General features: G+C 43.1%; 1 pseudogene; it reads left to right on the top strand.

Annotated features, from left to right (window-relative positions):
- Positions 1 to 6,957: 6,957 nt before the first annotated feature.
- On the top strand, positions 6,958 to 8,103 carry LOC113178250 (starch-binding domain-containing protein 1-like; annotated as a pseudogene).
- Positions 8,104 to 12,341: the final 4,238 nt, after the last annotated feature.

Here is a 12,341-nt window from a genome sequence, read left to right as displayed (position 1 = left end):
GTGGGAGAGCCCTTGCTGAGAATGCACAAGGCCCTGGTTCAATCTCCAGCACCAAAGGAAGAAAAAAAGAATTCATCTCACCTAGAATCCTCCCTATCATCTTCTTATAGTAATCGCCCTCCATCTGCCCAAAATCCCTTAAGAGAAGAGCCTGTCCCTTTGAATTACCTTGGTTTTCTCACAGGTAAGTTAGAAATAAGAATTCAGTTTCACAGTTCTTTATCCAAAACTCAGCACCAGCTGAATATTAGAAAATTTGAGGATTTTCAGAAGAGTTAGGTTGAGGCAAGCATGGTGGTACACACCTGTAATCTCAGTGACTCTAGAAGCTGGGGCAGGAGGATCACAAATTGGAGGCTGGCCTAGGCAATTTAGTGAGACCCTGTTCCAAAATAAAAAATAAAAAGGGATAGGGGTGTAGCTCAATGGTAAAGTGCCCCTAAGATCAATCCTCAGTATCAAAAGCAAAACAAAAGAAAAAGGAAAAAAATAAAAGAAATTGGTCAAGCATACCATATATAGCCCAACATCTCTAACAGAATCTACAGTAGCCCTCATAATTGAATATGGTACTCATTTTTTGGAATTATGGATTAGGAATTATAGATTTGTACTGACCTGATAAGACTGATAAAGGGTTCAAAATGAGATAAGAAATGGTCATGCCCTTTGCACAGAACAAAACACAGAGAAAACATTAGATCATATCAAATTCTTAGTAAGTGTGGGCTGGCTCACCATCTGCTGCCTAATACCTGCTCCCCAGATAGTGTGGCATCAAAGGAAAGTCAAAGCAAGCCCTCCTGAATATGCCTTTTGTGTCAAGTGGCTGGTGGAGTTGAGAGGATGAGGGGCTGGGTGACAGTAAGGTCAGGGGCAACCACCACTGTCCCCAAGGTCTATTCTTCATGTCACAAAAAAAAAAAAAAAAAAAAAAAAACCACTGTTTCTGGCAGTCACCAGTTAGTTGGTCCTTTAAGTTTGTAAGATCGATGCCTTCCCATGACTATAAATTATCAGGATGATGCCAGTCCAAATGTCTAGATATTTCTCTAGTAATAAAACACAATTTTTAACAGGACTCAAAGTTCCTTAGCTGTTCTGCAATATAAAGTCTTCTAGCCAGGCACAGCTGTGAACGCCTGTAATCCCAGAAACTGCAGAGGCTGAGGTTGGAAGATCACAAAAATTACAAGTTCCAGGCCAGCCCCAGTGACTTAGCAAGACCTTGCCTCAAAACAAAAAATGAAAATTACTGGGGATGAAGCTCAGTGGTAGAGCACCCCTAGTTCAATCTCTTATACCACAAACATTTTTTTAAATTAAATTAAAAGAGAAAATAACATCTTCAAAAACTAAAGTGATAACAACTGCATGAAAAATAAGTAAAAAAAAATATTAAAGCATGTAAAAAAGTTTCAAGTATGCATAATTATCATCAAATGTTTCAATATGACTCAGTATTACTGATTGATTTATCTGTGATAAAAAAAAAACTGGAAAAATCATAATTCCTTTTTTTAATATTTATTTTTTAGTTAGACACAATACCTTTATTTTGTTCATTTATTTATTTTTATGTGGTGTTGAGGATTGAACCCAGGGCCTTGTGCATGCTAAGTGAGCGCTCTACCACTGAGCCACAACCCCAGCCCAATCATAATTCTTGTACAAATTATAAATTATGCCCTAAAAATTCAAGAAATAGAACCCATTCCAACCTTGTAGAACAAGACTAACCATGAAAATTATTCCATCTCTGATTTTTGTGCATTTATTTCCATTGGTTGGGCTGGAAAGAGGAGCGTTGGGGGAAATACACATACCTCTACCTAACTGGTGAACCCAGACCTGTCAGTTGACTTCTAAAGGTGTCACTATTCTCACCTGGGAAGTAGAAAGAAGGGGTTTGAGGTTTGATAGAACCAAAGTGAGATGAGGAAAATGCAAGAGTGACCTTCAGGGACACACTAGGGAGCCCCGGGTCTGGACAGCCTGTGGCCTCACTGTTAGCCCAGGAATGCTTGTTACTCTTACCCAACAAACAGCATTGTGTATGTGGGAGACACAATCTTCAATTTTTTTTTTCCATACTAGGGATTGAACCCAGGGGTGCTCTACCAACAAGACACACCCCAGCCTTTTTTATTTTTTTACTTTGAACGAGGATCTCACTGAGTTGCCAAGACTGGCCCTGAACTTGTGATCCTCCTGACTCAACCTAAAGAGTAGTTGGAATTACAGGCTTGCACCACAACTCCTAGCTACGTTTCCTATTCTTTTATTTATTTATTGCACCAGAGATTGTACCCAGGGGCACTTAACCACTAGAGCCACATTCCTAACCCTTTTTACTTTTTTATTTTGAGACAGGATCTAGCTATGTTGCTTAGGTCTTCAATAGGTTGCCAAGGCTGGGTTTGAACTCCCAGTTCTCCTGCTTCAGCCTCCCGAGTTGCTTGGATTACAGGTGTGCACCCTCATGCCTGGCCATGTTTTCGATTCGTACTCCAAGTTGGAGGAGACCTCTCAGCCACAGAGTACAGCAGAGCCTACGCTGCCTGGCCAAGAGGCTTGCTGCAGCATCAGGGGTGGAACACAGAGCAGAAGCATCCATTCCTGGGCAGAAAGCAAAGGAAGACCCAGATCCAAGGGGTTCCCCTGAGCACGTGCACATGCAAGGATAAAGCAAGACAACACCCCGCATGGCAAGGAAAGCAGACCCTGACCATCCCCTTGGGAGAGCGCTGTGTCCTTGGTTGTAAAGTGAGGACACCTCTCACAGGGCTATCATGAGGATCAAATGGGGTGGTTTATCTAGAACACTTTGGGAACCATAAAACACTGTACAAACACACTAGACATCGTCTTTGACATTGTCTAGAACACACCATCTCTTCCCTGGAGCCTGCTCCCCAGACAACGTGTCATCAAAGGGGATCCTCGGTCAGCCCACATTTGACATGAATGAGCCTGTTGTGTCCAGTGGTCCCCAGGGTTGGGCAGGAGGAAGAAGTGGGACTGAGAGGGCATCCTCTAGAAGCTGGACCTGAGGAGGTTCCTCCAGAGGCCTAGGACATCCTTTGATGTTTAAACAGTCCCTATTTCTAGGAATCACTTATTGATCCTTGTGGCTACTAGTTAATGCTAGATCTTTACCAAGATTGGGATTGGATGTTGGGCACAGTGGTGCACTCCTGTAACCCCAGCAAGTCAAGAGGCTGTGGCAGGAGGATCACAAACTTGAGGCCAGCTTGGGCAACTTAGTGAGGCCCTGTCTCAAAATTCAAAAACTTAAAAGGGGTAGAGATTTAGCTCAGTGGTAAATACCCTTGATTTTTAACCCCAATATGCAAAATTAAATGAAGAAATAAATAAGATTGGGATTGGAGTAAAATATTGCAGTATCTTCCTGGTAATGACAATTTTAAAATTGGACTTCAAAAATTATTTGCAAAAGTTCTTTCAATTTAAATTTTTTCTCAAAATTGAAATGCTTTTAAAACTGTAAAACAAACAGACAAACAAAAAACTTCAATTGAGCAGCTGGGCGCAGGTATATGCCTGTAATCCCAGCAGCTCTGGAGGCTGAGGTAGAAGGATCACAAGTTCACAGCCAGCCTCTTCAAATTGGTATGGCCCTAAGTAACTCAGCAAGACCCTGTCTCTAAATAAAATATATTTTTAAAAAGGGATGGCGATGTGGCTCTATGATAAAGCACCCCTGGGTTCAATCCCTGATGCCAGAAATTATTATAATAATAAATTTTAAAAACTTCAATTAAAGCATGAATTTGACTCTTTTTTTTAAGTTAGCTGTGACATGTGGTTGACATTTTTCCCCATTTTTTTTTTTTTTTGGTTGTAGATGGACATAATACCTTTACTTATTTTTATGTGGTGCTGAGGTTTGAACCTACTGCCTCATACATGCTAGGCAAGTGCTCTATCACTGAGCCACACAGCCCCAGCCCATGAATTTAACTTTGAGAAACTTATATTTATGATTCAACAACAACAATAAAAACTCAACTTTCGATCCTCCTGCCTCAGTTCAAGTTGAATTCGATTAAAAAATGGGCAGGAGCCAGGGGGGGAGCTCAGTGGTAAGGACTTCCTAGCATTGTCTCTGTGCAAGTGTTGGGTGGAGTGTCTGAAAGCATAGTGCTTATACTGAACTTCAAAGGATAGTCCTATGAATGGTTTGTACATGCTCAAAAAGCATGCAGGACACATTTCAGTCTGAGGCTTGCTTTCATTGGAATATAGATGACAGGCTATTGGTTCTGCTTATGCAGATTCAACCAACCTTAGATCCAAAATATTCCCCAAAATGTTGCATTGGTACTGACTACATACAGATGTTTTTTTTTCTTTTCACTATTCCTTAACAGGGATAATAGGGCTAGGGACACAGCTCAGTGGTAGAGCAGGTCTAGTGTGTGTGAGGCATTTGGGTTCTATCTCCAGCTCCTACCAAAAGAACACAGTGTAACAAATAGTTGCCTAGTGTTTACACTGTATCAGGGCCTGTAAGCCAGTACATTTAAAGTATATAAGGGGGCTGAGAGGTCAAAGTTCAAAGCCAGCCTGAGCAACTTCATAAGCTATTAAACAATTTAGTAAGAACCTATCTCAAAATAAAATTTTTAAAAAAGAAAAAGGACTGTGACGTATGTAGTTTAATAGTAAAGCACCCCTGGGTTCAATCCAAAAAACCAGTATGCAGGAGGATGTGCACAGGTTATACGCATGTACTACTCCATTTTACGTAAGGCACTTGAGCATCCTCAGATTTGGTCTGGGAGCCAGGGAAGGGGGACATTCCTCAAACCAAGCCCTGGAGGGTACAAGGGATGACTATATCATTCAATGGGGACGTGCTGGAAAAGAAGACTCATAGCCCTTACCTGCCTCAAGTCATTGGAAACCACTAACGTTTACCAAAAGAACCTGGCCATTGTGAATAGCCTGTCTGAATTAGGTCAATTTGTTAAGTCCATTATGTACCTTTAGTAGCTCATTATCTAGGAATCTGAATCACAAACCATGGTTCTCCCTCCAATGTCATTTCAGTGGGTCTCATGGTAAAGGTCACTATTAGGAAGCAGAGTCAATATTTTCATTCACTAGTCTGTCCTCAGTGCTTAACAGTGTCTGCCATTAGTAGGTGTTCAATAAAATTTGTTAAAGTAATGCTTTAATACGTAAATGTGGAGCTGGGGATGTGACTTATTGGTAAAGTGGTTTAGTAGCATGCACAAGGCCATGGGTTCCAACCCTACCATAAGAAAGAAAAGAAGGAAGGAAGGAAGAAAGGAAGGAGAAAGTTCAAGATCAGCCTTCACACTTCAGGGAGACCCTGTCTCAAAATTTAATAAATAAAAATTTGGGGATATACCTTTTTCGTAGAGTGCCCCTTGGTTCCATCCACACTACCAAAAAGAAAGGGAGAAAGAGAGTATGGTTAACAGAACCCCATTCCTCTAGAATGAGTTAGGTGTATCCTAAATACACCTCTGTCACCAGGTTTAACGAGCTCCATTTAAATAATTGTCCTGTTGGGGTTTTGCTGGCTAGACTTAATTCTGCTGAGTAGGGTCTCCTTCATCTTTGTATTTCCAGCTCACAGCACAGTGTCTAGCCCAGAGCTTCTGTAATCGTGCACCATAACACCATGGTATGGAATAAACAGGCTACAGGTATCCCAGGAGATGCTGACGGTCATAAATTTTTCATAGTGATACATAACCCAAAACTGTTTTCACAACCATTTGAAATTTTTACTTCAGTTAAAATTATATTGGAGTGACTGATGATGTAGTTCAGTGGTAGAGTGCCTGCCTTAGCATACATAAGGCCATGGGTTCAATCCCCAGCATTTAAGAGATTTATATATTTGAATGTTATTTGTATGATACCCTGTGTATAGTTTCTAAATTCAGTACTTATTATCTTGGCAGAAGACAATAAGGCATAACACAACACCAGAGAACATGTTTTTATTGGCTACCCCAAGAAGCACCTCTCCAGGCAAAAATTATTCTTTTTTTGACTCATGATTCAAAGGTCTACAGTCACTGGTCTAGCAGAGATTCAGAAAAAAAGTGTTTTAGTTACGAATCAAACCATATAAGATTGCATGAACAAACTGATGAATGAAACCAAAGCACTTGTTTTGCCTTATTCGTATGTGCCAATCACCAACCTCCCTCAGACTGGATTTTCAAGTGGCAAATAGAACATTGATTATCTTTTAGGATTATATAGATTAATAGGAAATGGTATAAATGAACTTTCAGCTATAAATTCTAATTACTGATGCTTTGGGCACAAAAAACTATCTACCTTTTCCCTAACTGATTACTCTTTCTTAACCCTCACCCATTAGCCATAGATCCTGCTCTTGTCAGCAAATTATCATTCACACTTTTTTTTTTCCTTCAAATCACTCTCCAGATTAAAAGCCTTGGGCAGCTACACTTTGCTTACTGAGCCACAAGAACCTTCCATTATCTGGTTGCTAACGTTGAAGCAGGAGGACCACAAGTCCAAGGTCAGTCTAGGCAACTTAGGGAAACCCTGCCTCAAAAACTTAAAAGGGGCTGTAGGTGTAGCTCAGTGGTAAAGTGCCCTTGGGATCTAACCCCGGCGCTGAAATAAATAAATAGATAAAGAAGAAGAAAAAAGAGGAATGAGAGATCTGAAAAATGGTGTGTGCTTTGCTTTGCTTCAGGCTGGAAGTGAAATATGTCTGTTCTGTTCACAGCTCATTGTCTAAAACTTGTCAAATGGTCCCTTCTAATCGAAAGAGGACTGGCACATATGGAGGAATCCAAAGATACCACCCACAATCTCTCCCCTCCCTTTACACACAAGAATTGAAGTCTAGGTGGCTCTGCCTGCGAGATCGGAGCCCTGGTCCAGGTTCTGGTCATCTCCCTCGGCCTCTCAGCCATGGGCTCCGTCTGGGCAGCCCTGCTGGTCGGAGGGGGTCTGGCAGGAGCGCTTTTCATTTGGCTGCTGCGGGGCGACCCCTGGGGACAACGGGAAGGACGGGGACACGGAGCAGCATAAGAACACTGATATTGCGGCTCCGGGAAGCCATCAGGGTGCTGGCAGCGGTGGATTGAGCCCCGGACCTTACAAGCAGGAGGAGGTCATCAAACCAGAGCATCTTCAAGAAAGCAATGGACATTTGATTTCTGAGACAAGGTAAGGACACAGCCACGTCTTTCAGTAAGGATGGACTGACTTCATCATGTTGCCTTAACAAACTTCAAAACTACATTGGCATAACACCAGCTAATGCACAAAGGTCTTGGTAACCTACAGGAAGCATCACAGAGACCACAGAATCCTTCCGGAGAATACTGGGACACTGCAAGACAGCATGCTCCTGCTAGACAGATACCAGACACACAGTCTCTAGCTACATCTGAGATGGCTAACTCCAGGGGTTACTCTCAAGTTTCAAGAAAAAAAAGCCTTGAATCTCACATAGGAGAATGGAGATTCCAAAAAGAACATGACACATCCGTGAAAGCAGCTACATGGTTTGCAGAGGAGTTGTCTTCTAGCAACCTGCTCATGGTCAGAGCTACAGAAGTGAGTCTTGCAGTTGAACAGCAGGACCTCACTGACCATGAGGACTGGGAAATGGTGTCTAGGCACTCATCTTGGGGAGATGTAGGTTTGGGTGGCAGTCTTGAGGCCTCAATGGACAGTGGCAGAAGCACTCTTATGGAGGCAAGAGGTTGGGAAGTGAATGGGAAAACAAAAAAGATCGCAAGAATGGCTTCAGAGTCTCAGCCAGTTAATATCAGGTTTCAGGTGCATTACATCACAGGCACTGATAGGCAATTCATTGCAATAACTGGAGACCATGAGAATCTTGGGAGATGGAACACTTACATCCCACTCCACTATCACCAGGATGGGTTTTGGTCTCATTCTGTTTTCCTGCCAGCAGATACAGTGGTGGAGTGGAAGTTGGTGTTGGTAGAGAATGGAGGAGTTACTCACTGGGAAGAATGCAGCAATAGACTCTTAGAGACTGGTCACTAGGATAAAGTGGTTCAGGGCTTGTGGGGGATTCACTGATTCTGCCTGCCAAAAAAACAGGCTGTAGCAGAATGTAGAAAAGGCTGAGGCTATGGAGCACACTGAATAATTTAAAATAAAGGCAGCATGACTCCAAATTTAGCCATCAGAGCTGTTTTGAATTCGCTAGAGGCTTTTGTCTGATGTCAGAAATATATATATGCAGATAATAAAAAAAAAAAGAATTGAAGTCTAGGGCTGGGGATATAACTCAGTGGTAGAGGACTTGCCTAGCATGCATGAGGTGATTTGATCCCCAGCACTACAGAGAGAGAGAAAGGAAGGAAGGAAGAGTTGGAGTCTAAGCTGGGTGCAATGTCACACTCCTGTAATGCCACTGAGTGGGGAGGCTGAGGCACAAGGATCTCAAGTTCAAGACCAGCCTTAGCAAATTAGTGAGACTCTGTCTTAAAGTTTAAAACTTTGATAAAGACCAATAGGGCTGGGGATGTAGCTCAATGGTAAACCATCCCTGGGTTTAATCCCTAGTCCAAAAAAAAAAAGAGAGAGAGAGAGAGAAAGAAAGAAAGAATTAGAGTCTGTATCCCCTCTCCATAAATCCGAGCTAAAATTGGACCTCTTTGATAAAATGTAGTTGAAAAGATATAGGTGCATCCTGGTCTTTAGGAAGTAGTATTGGTCAGTCACTGTGGTGCACACCTGTAATCCCACCTACTCAGGAAGCTGAGCCAGGAGGATCACAAGTGTGAGGCCAACCTCAGCAATCTAGAGAGACCCCATCTCGAAATAAAAAATAAAAAGGCCTTAGAATGTATCTCAGGGGCAAAACGTTGGCCCAGCATGCTCTAGGTTCTAGGTTCAATCCCAATACCAGGAAAAGAAAATAGTGGTACTGAGCCGGGCTGCATGTAGGTCAGTGGCAGAGCACTTGTGTGAGGCCCTGAGTTTGATCCCCAGCGCTGAAAAAGGTTTTTAAAAAGAAAAAGAAATGGTAATGACACAGGAGAGTGGGGAGCTGAAGCTTTAAACCTCAGTTCTTATGAAAGAGAATTTGAAGTCAGAGGCCAAAAGTCGTGCAAGAGAGCTCCATTACAGGAGAAAGTACAGTGAAAATAGGTGAAGGTGAAGCAAGGCTCACGCGGAGAGCATGCTCAAGGGAGAGCAGCCAAGGGAACGGAGCCCTCTCCTGTCGATGTTTGCCTGGAGAGCGGGTCCTCCCTCAGCCACCTTCACAGCAGGGGGGGAGGTTCTGGCCTTGGTAGGTCTTCCAGGGAACTTTCATGGTGGCCGTCCTACTCAGGGGCACTGCATCTACAAGTGAATGCCATGTTGTGGGCGTTGGCGTCAGTGGCCAGTCAGAATATACCTTAGTGACCTGCACTACTGAAGGAATAGTCCTTCCCAGACAAATGGAGACACCTATAGCCATGATTCCTGGCTCCACACCAGCCTCAACGGACCCTGTCAAGGGTTAGACCCAGGAAGCCTTTCCTTTTGACGTGTGTCCCCAATTAGCTCCTTTGCTTCTGTTTATTTTCTGCAAATTAACAGCCACTGTTTGCTTTCTCATCTACTTTGAAAGTAGTTTAAAGAAGAATCTGAAGCAATTTAAAGAACACGTGTGGCCTTGCCTTGATGACACTGCTCTTTGCTAGCTGCTACCTCACAGTACCTTCTGTTTTGCTAGCTTGGAACCCAGTCAAGTTATACAGAAATCCAAGTGTCATACTGGGGACAAAGGAGTCATGTGATGAGGCCCTGGAGGGAGGGGACAGCACATGGAAAGAGGGGCATGTGGAGGAGGCCTTGTCTGGCTCTCAGCTGAGTGCAGACACACAAGTGACCCAGCTGGCAATATATTGCTCAGTCAACACACAGAATTCACAGAAATAACCCATGTATAGATCAACTGATAAATGGATAAATAAACTATTGGAGGTCTGGGGATGTAGCTCACTAGTAGAGCATAAGCTTTGCATGCATAAGGCCCTGGGTTTTGTGGGAAGCCATTCTAACACGTGATTGGGCGACTCCCGTTAAGGGCCTGAGGCACTTTGGCAAAGTCGAAGTTTTTCCCGGCCCTTTCCTGATGAGAGAGCCCATCTGTGTGGGGGTGTGCCTGACCACTGACCCCGGGGACCCAATCACTGACCCTAACCTTGGAGTGCAGCCCCCCTCAACCTTCATTGGATGGAATTCTCCCCTGAATCTCTGGTTCCCTAATAAAAGGCTAGTCCCCGGGGTGCTCTCTCTCTCTCTCTCTCTCTCTCTCTCTCTCTCTCTCTCTCTCCTGCTAGCCCTGAGTAATCCTTGCTGCCCTGCTGGGTGAGGGAACCAGAGAGTTGAGCCATCTCCGACCTAGCAATAGAAATAAGGTAAATGAGTCTGTGTTTTATTTCGATCTCTTCTAACTAACTTTATGCCTAGAACCTCATTAATGAAACCACTGCGCAGGCCACGTGGCAGAGGTTTGATCCCCACTACCATAAAAAAAATTAGATTTTTTATGCTAGATGAGTTGGTGTATACCTAAAATCTCAAGTATTCAGGAAGCTGGAGGCAGGGAGATCACTTGAGACTGGTAAGTTAAGACCAGGCTGGGCAACATTTCAAAACTCCATCTCTTCTACAGAAAAAAAAAAATGTTTTAAAGATTTTTGTTAGTATCTGTATCAGAAAGAGTTAATTCACGCCTAGGACTACCCCTGCTGACCAGCCCTAGCCTGGAACCCAGGCCCAGACCTAGGACCGCACTGCCAACCAGCAGACCACAATGGAACCCAGGCCAACCCCATACCATCTTGGGACACTGCAGCCATTGTCATAGCCCTCCCCACATAGTAGCCTCCATCTTGGGACAACAGAGAGAGCCTGGAGACAGCTGCATCTCTAAACAGACAGCCCGCCCTTTCAGCCCCATCTCTGAAAGTGGTTGCATCCATCTTGGGACACTCCCATTGCTATCTTGATTTGTCTCTGCTACCACCTTTAGTTGCAGGAGCATTTATTGTAGGACACCAGCAGGGGTCTAGGAGTCCAACACCAAGGTGAGATACAGGTAATCTGCAGGGACACTCTAAGATTATAGGATAGAAACTGTAATATCTCATATCCACACTGCAAGAAAGGAAGACATACAGAAAACATGAAAAAACAAGAGAAGAAAGTGCCCCAAACAAGCCAGCATACTATAATAATAGAATCCATGGACAGTGCAGTTGATGAAATGTCAGAGAAGGAGTCCAGGATGTACATTATTAAAATAATTTATATATATAATTTCTCTGGCTATCTGCTATGTATCCATAGCCCATCCATAGTTTCACTTTCCAAGGTCATATATATAAGGAGTTAAACCCAGGGGCACTCTACTACTGAGCTTCATCCCCATATCTCAGCCCACTTTATTTCTTGTGCTAGTCTCAGACTTGTGATACTTCTGCATTCACCTCCAAGTTTCTGGGATTACAGGTGTGAACCACCGTGCCTGGCTTAGTATTTTCTGTTTTAATTCCTGCAAACAAAAAAGTAACCCAAAATAACATGATGTTACTAATCAGGTCTGTTGAGATGGTAGTGGGGAATTTTCTCCCTAAATTGTTCTATTTTCTTATTAGAACTTCCTTACAAAACCCACCATTCTGGACTGCCCAGGGAACTCTCACTCTGTTGTATAGAATGGAGACTGCCACGATTCATGAGCTGCAGATGGTGTGATTCTACTTTGTGAACAATAGCTAAACTGGGGAACCAACTACTGGCTTTTCAACCACAACATCTTAAAAGAAAGAAAGAAAAGAGTACAACAATTTAGCTATAGATGTAATTGGCCCTGGATGGAACCCAGGGCCCGGCTCACGCGAGGGGCAAACTCTACCAAAGAGCCAGGCCCCCTCGCTGTGAGGATTTTGTTTTAACAGAATACTTTGATCTGATTATTTGGAGACACTTCCTCTGAGAACAAAGTAGAAGTTACTCTTTTGTACAGAAAATTCACATCTTAAAAGGAAATCTCCATTGGTCTTACTCTCTGTACCCAGAAGGAGAAGTAAATCACTAGACTCTAATCAGCAGAGAAGGCACTGATTTAACTCTGCATAATAAAACTTACCCTTAGTCACCATACCTTTCCTGTCTGTCTTTCCCAAATCAGCTTCCCCCACAAACCCTTTCCTTTCTTTAAGCTGAAAATAGTATTTAAAATATTTGAGATTGACTCATTTGAGATTGAGTTTGAGCTTGACTCATTTCTCTGGCTGTCTGCTATGGATCCACAG

The sequence above is a fragment of the Urocitellus parryii genome, chromosome 11 (genome assembly GCF_045843805.1).
Source record: "Urocitellus parryii isolate mUroPar1 chromosome 11, mUroPar1.hap1, whole genome shotgun sequence".
Lineage (NCBI taxonomy): Eukaryota > Metazoa > Chordata > Mammalia > Rodentia > Sciuridae > Urocitellus > Urocitellus parryii.
The sequence above is the reverse complement of the archived record's forward strand: the minus strand, read 5'-3'. Positions and strand labels throughout refer to the sequence as shown.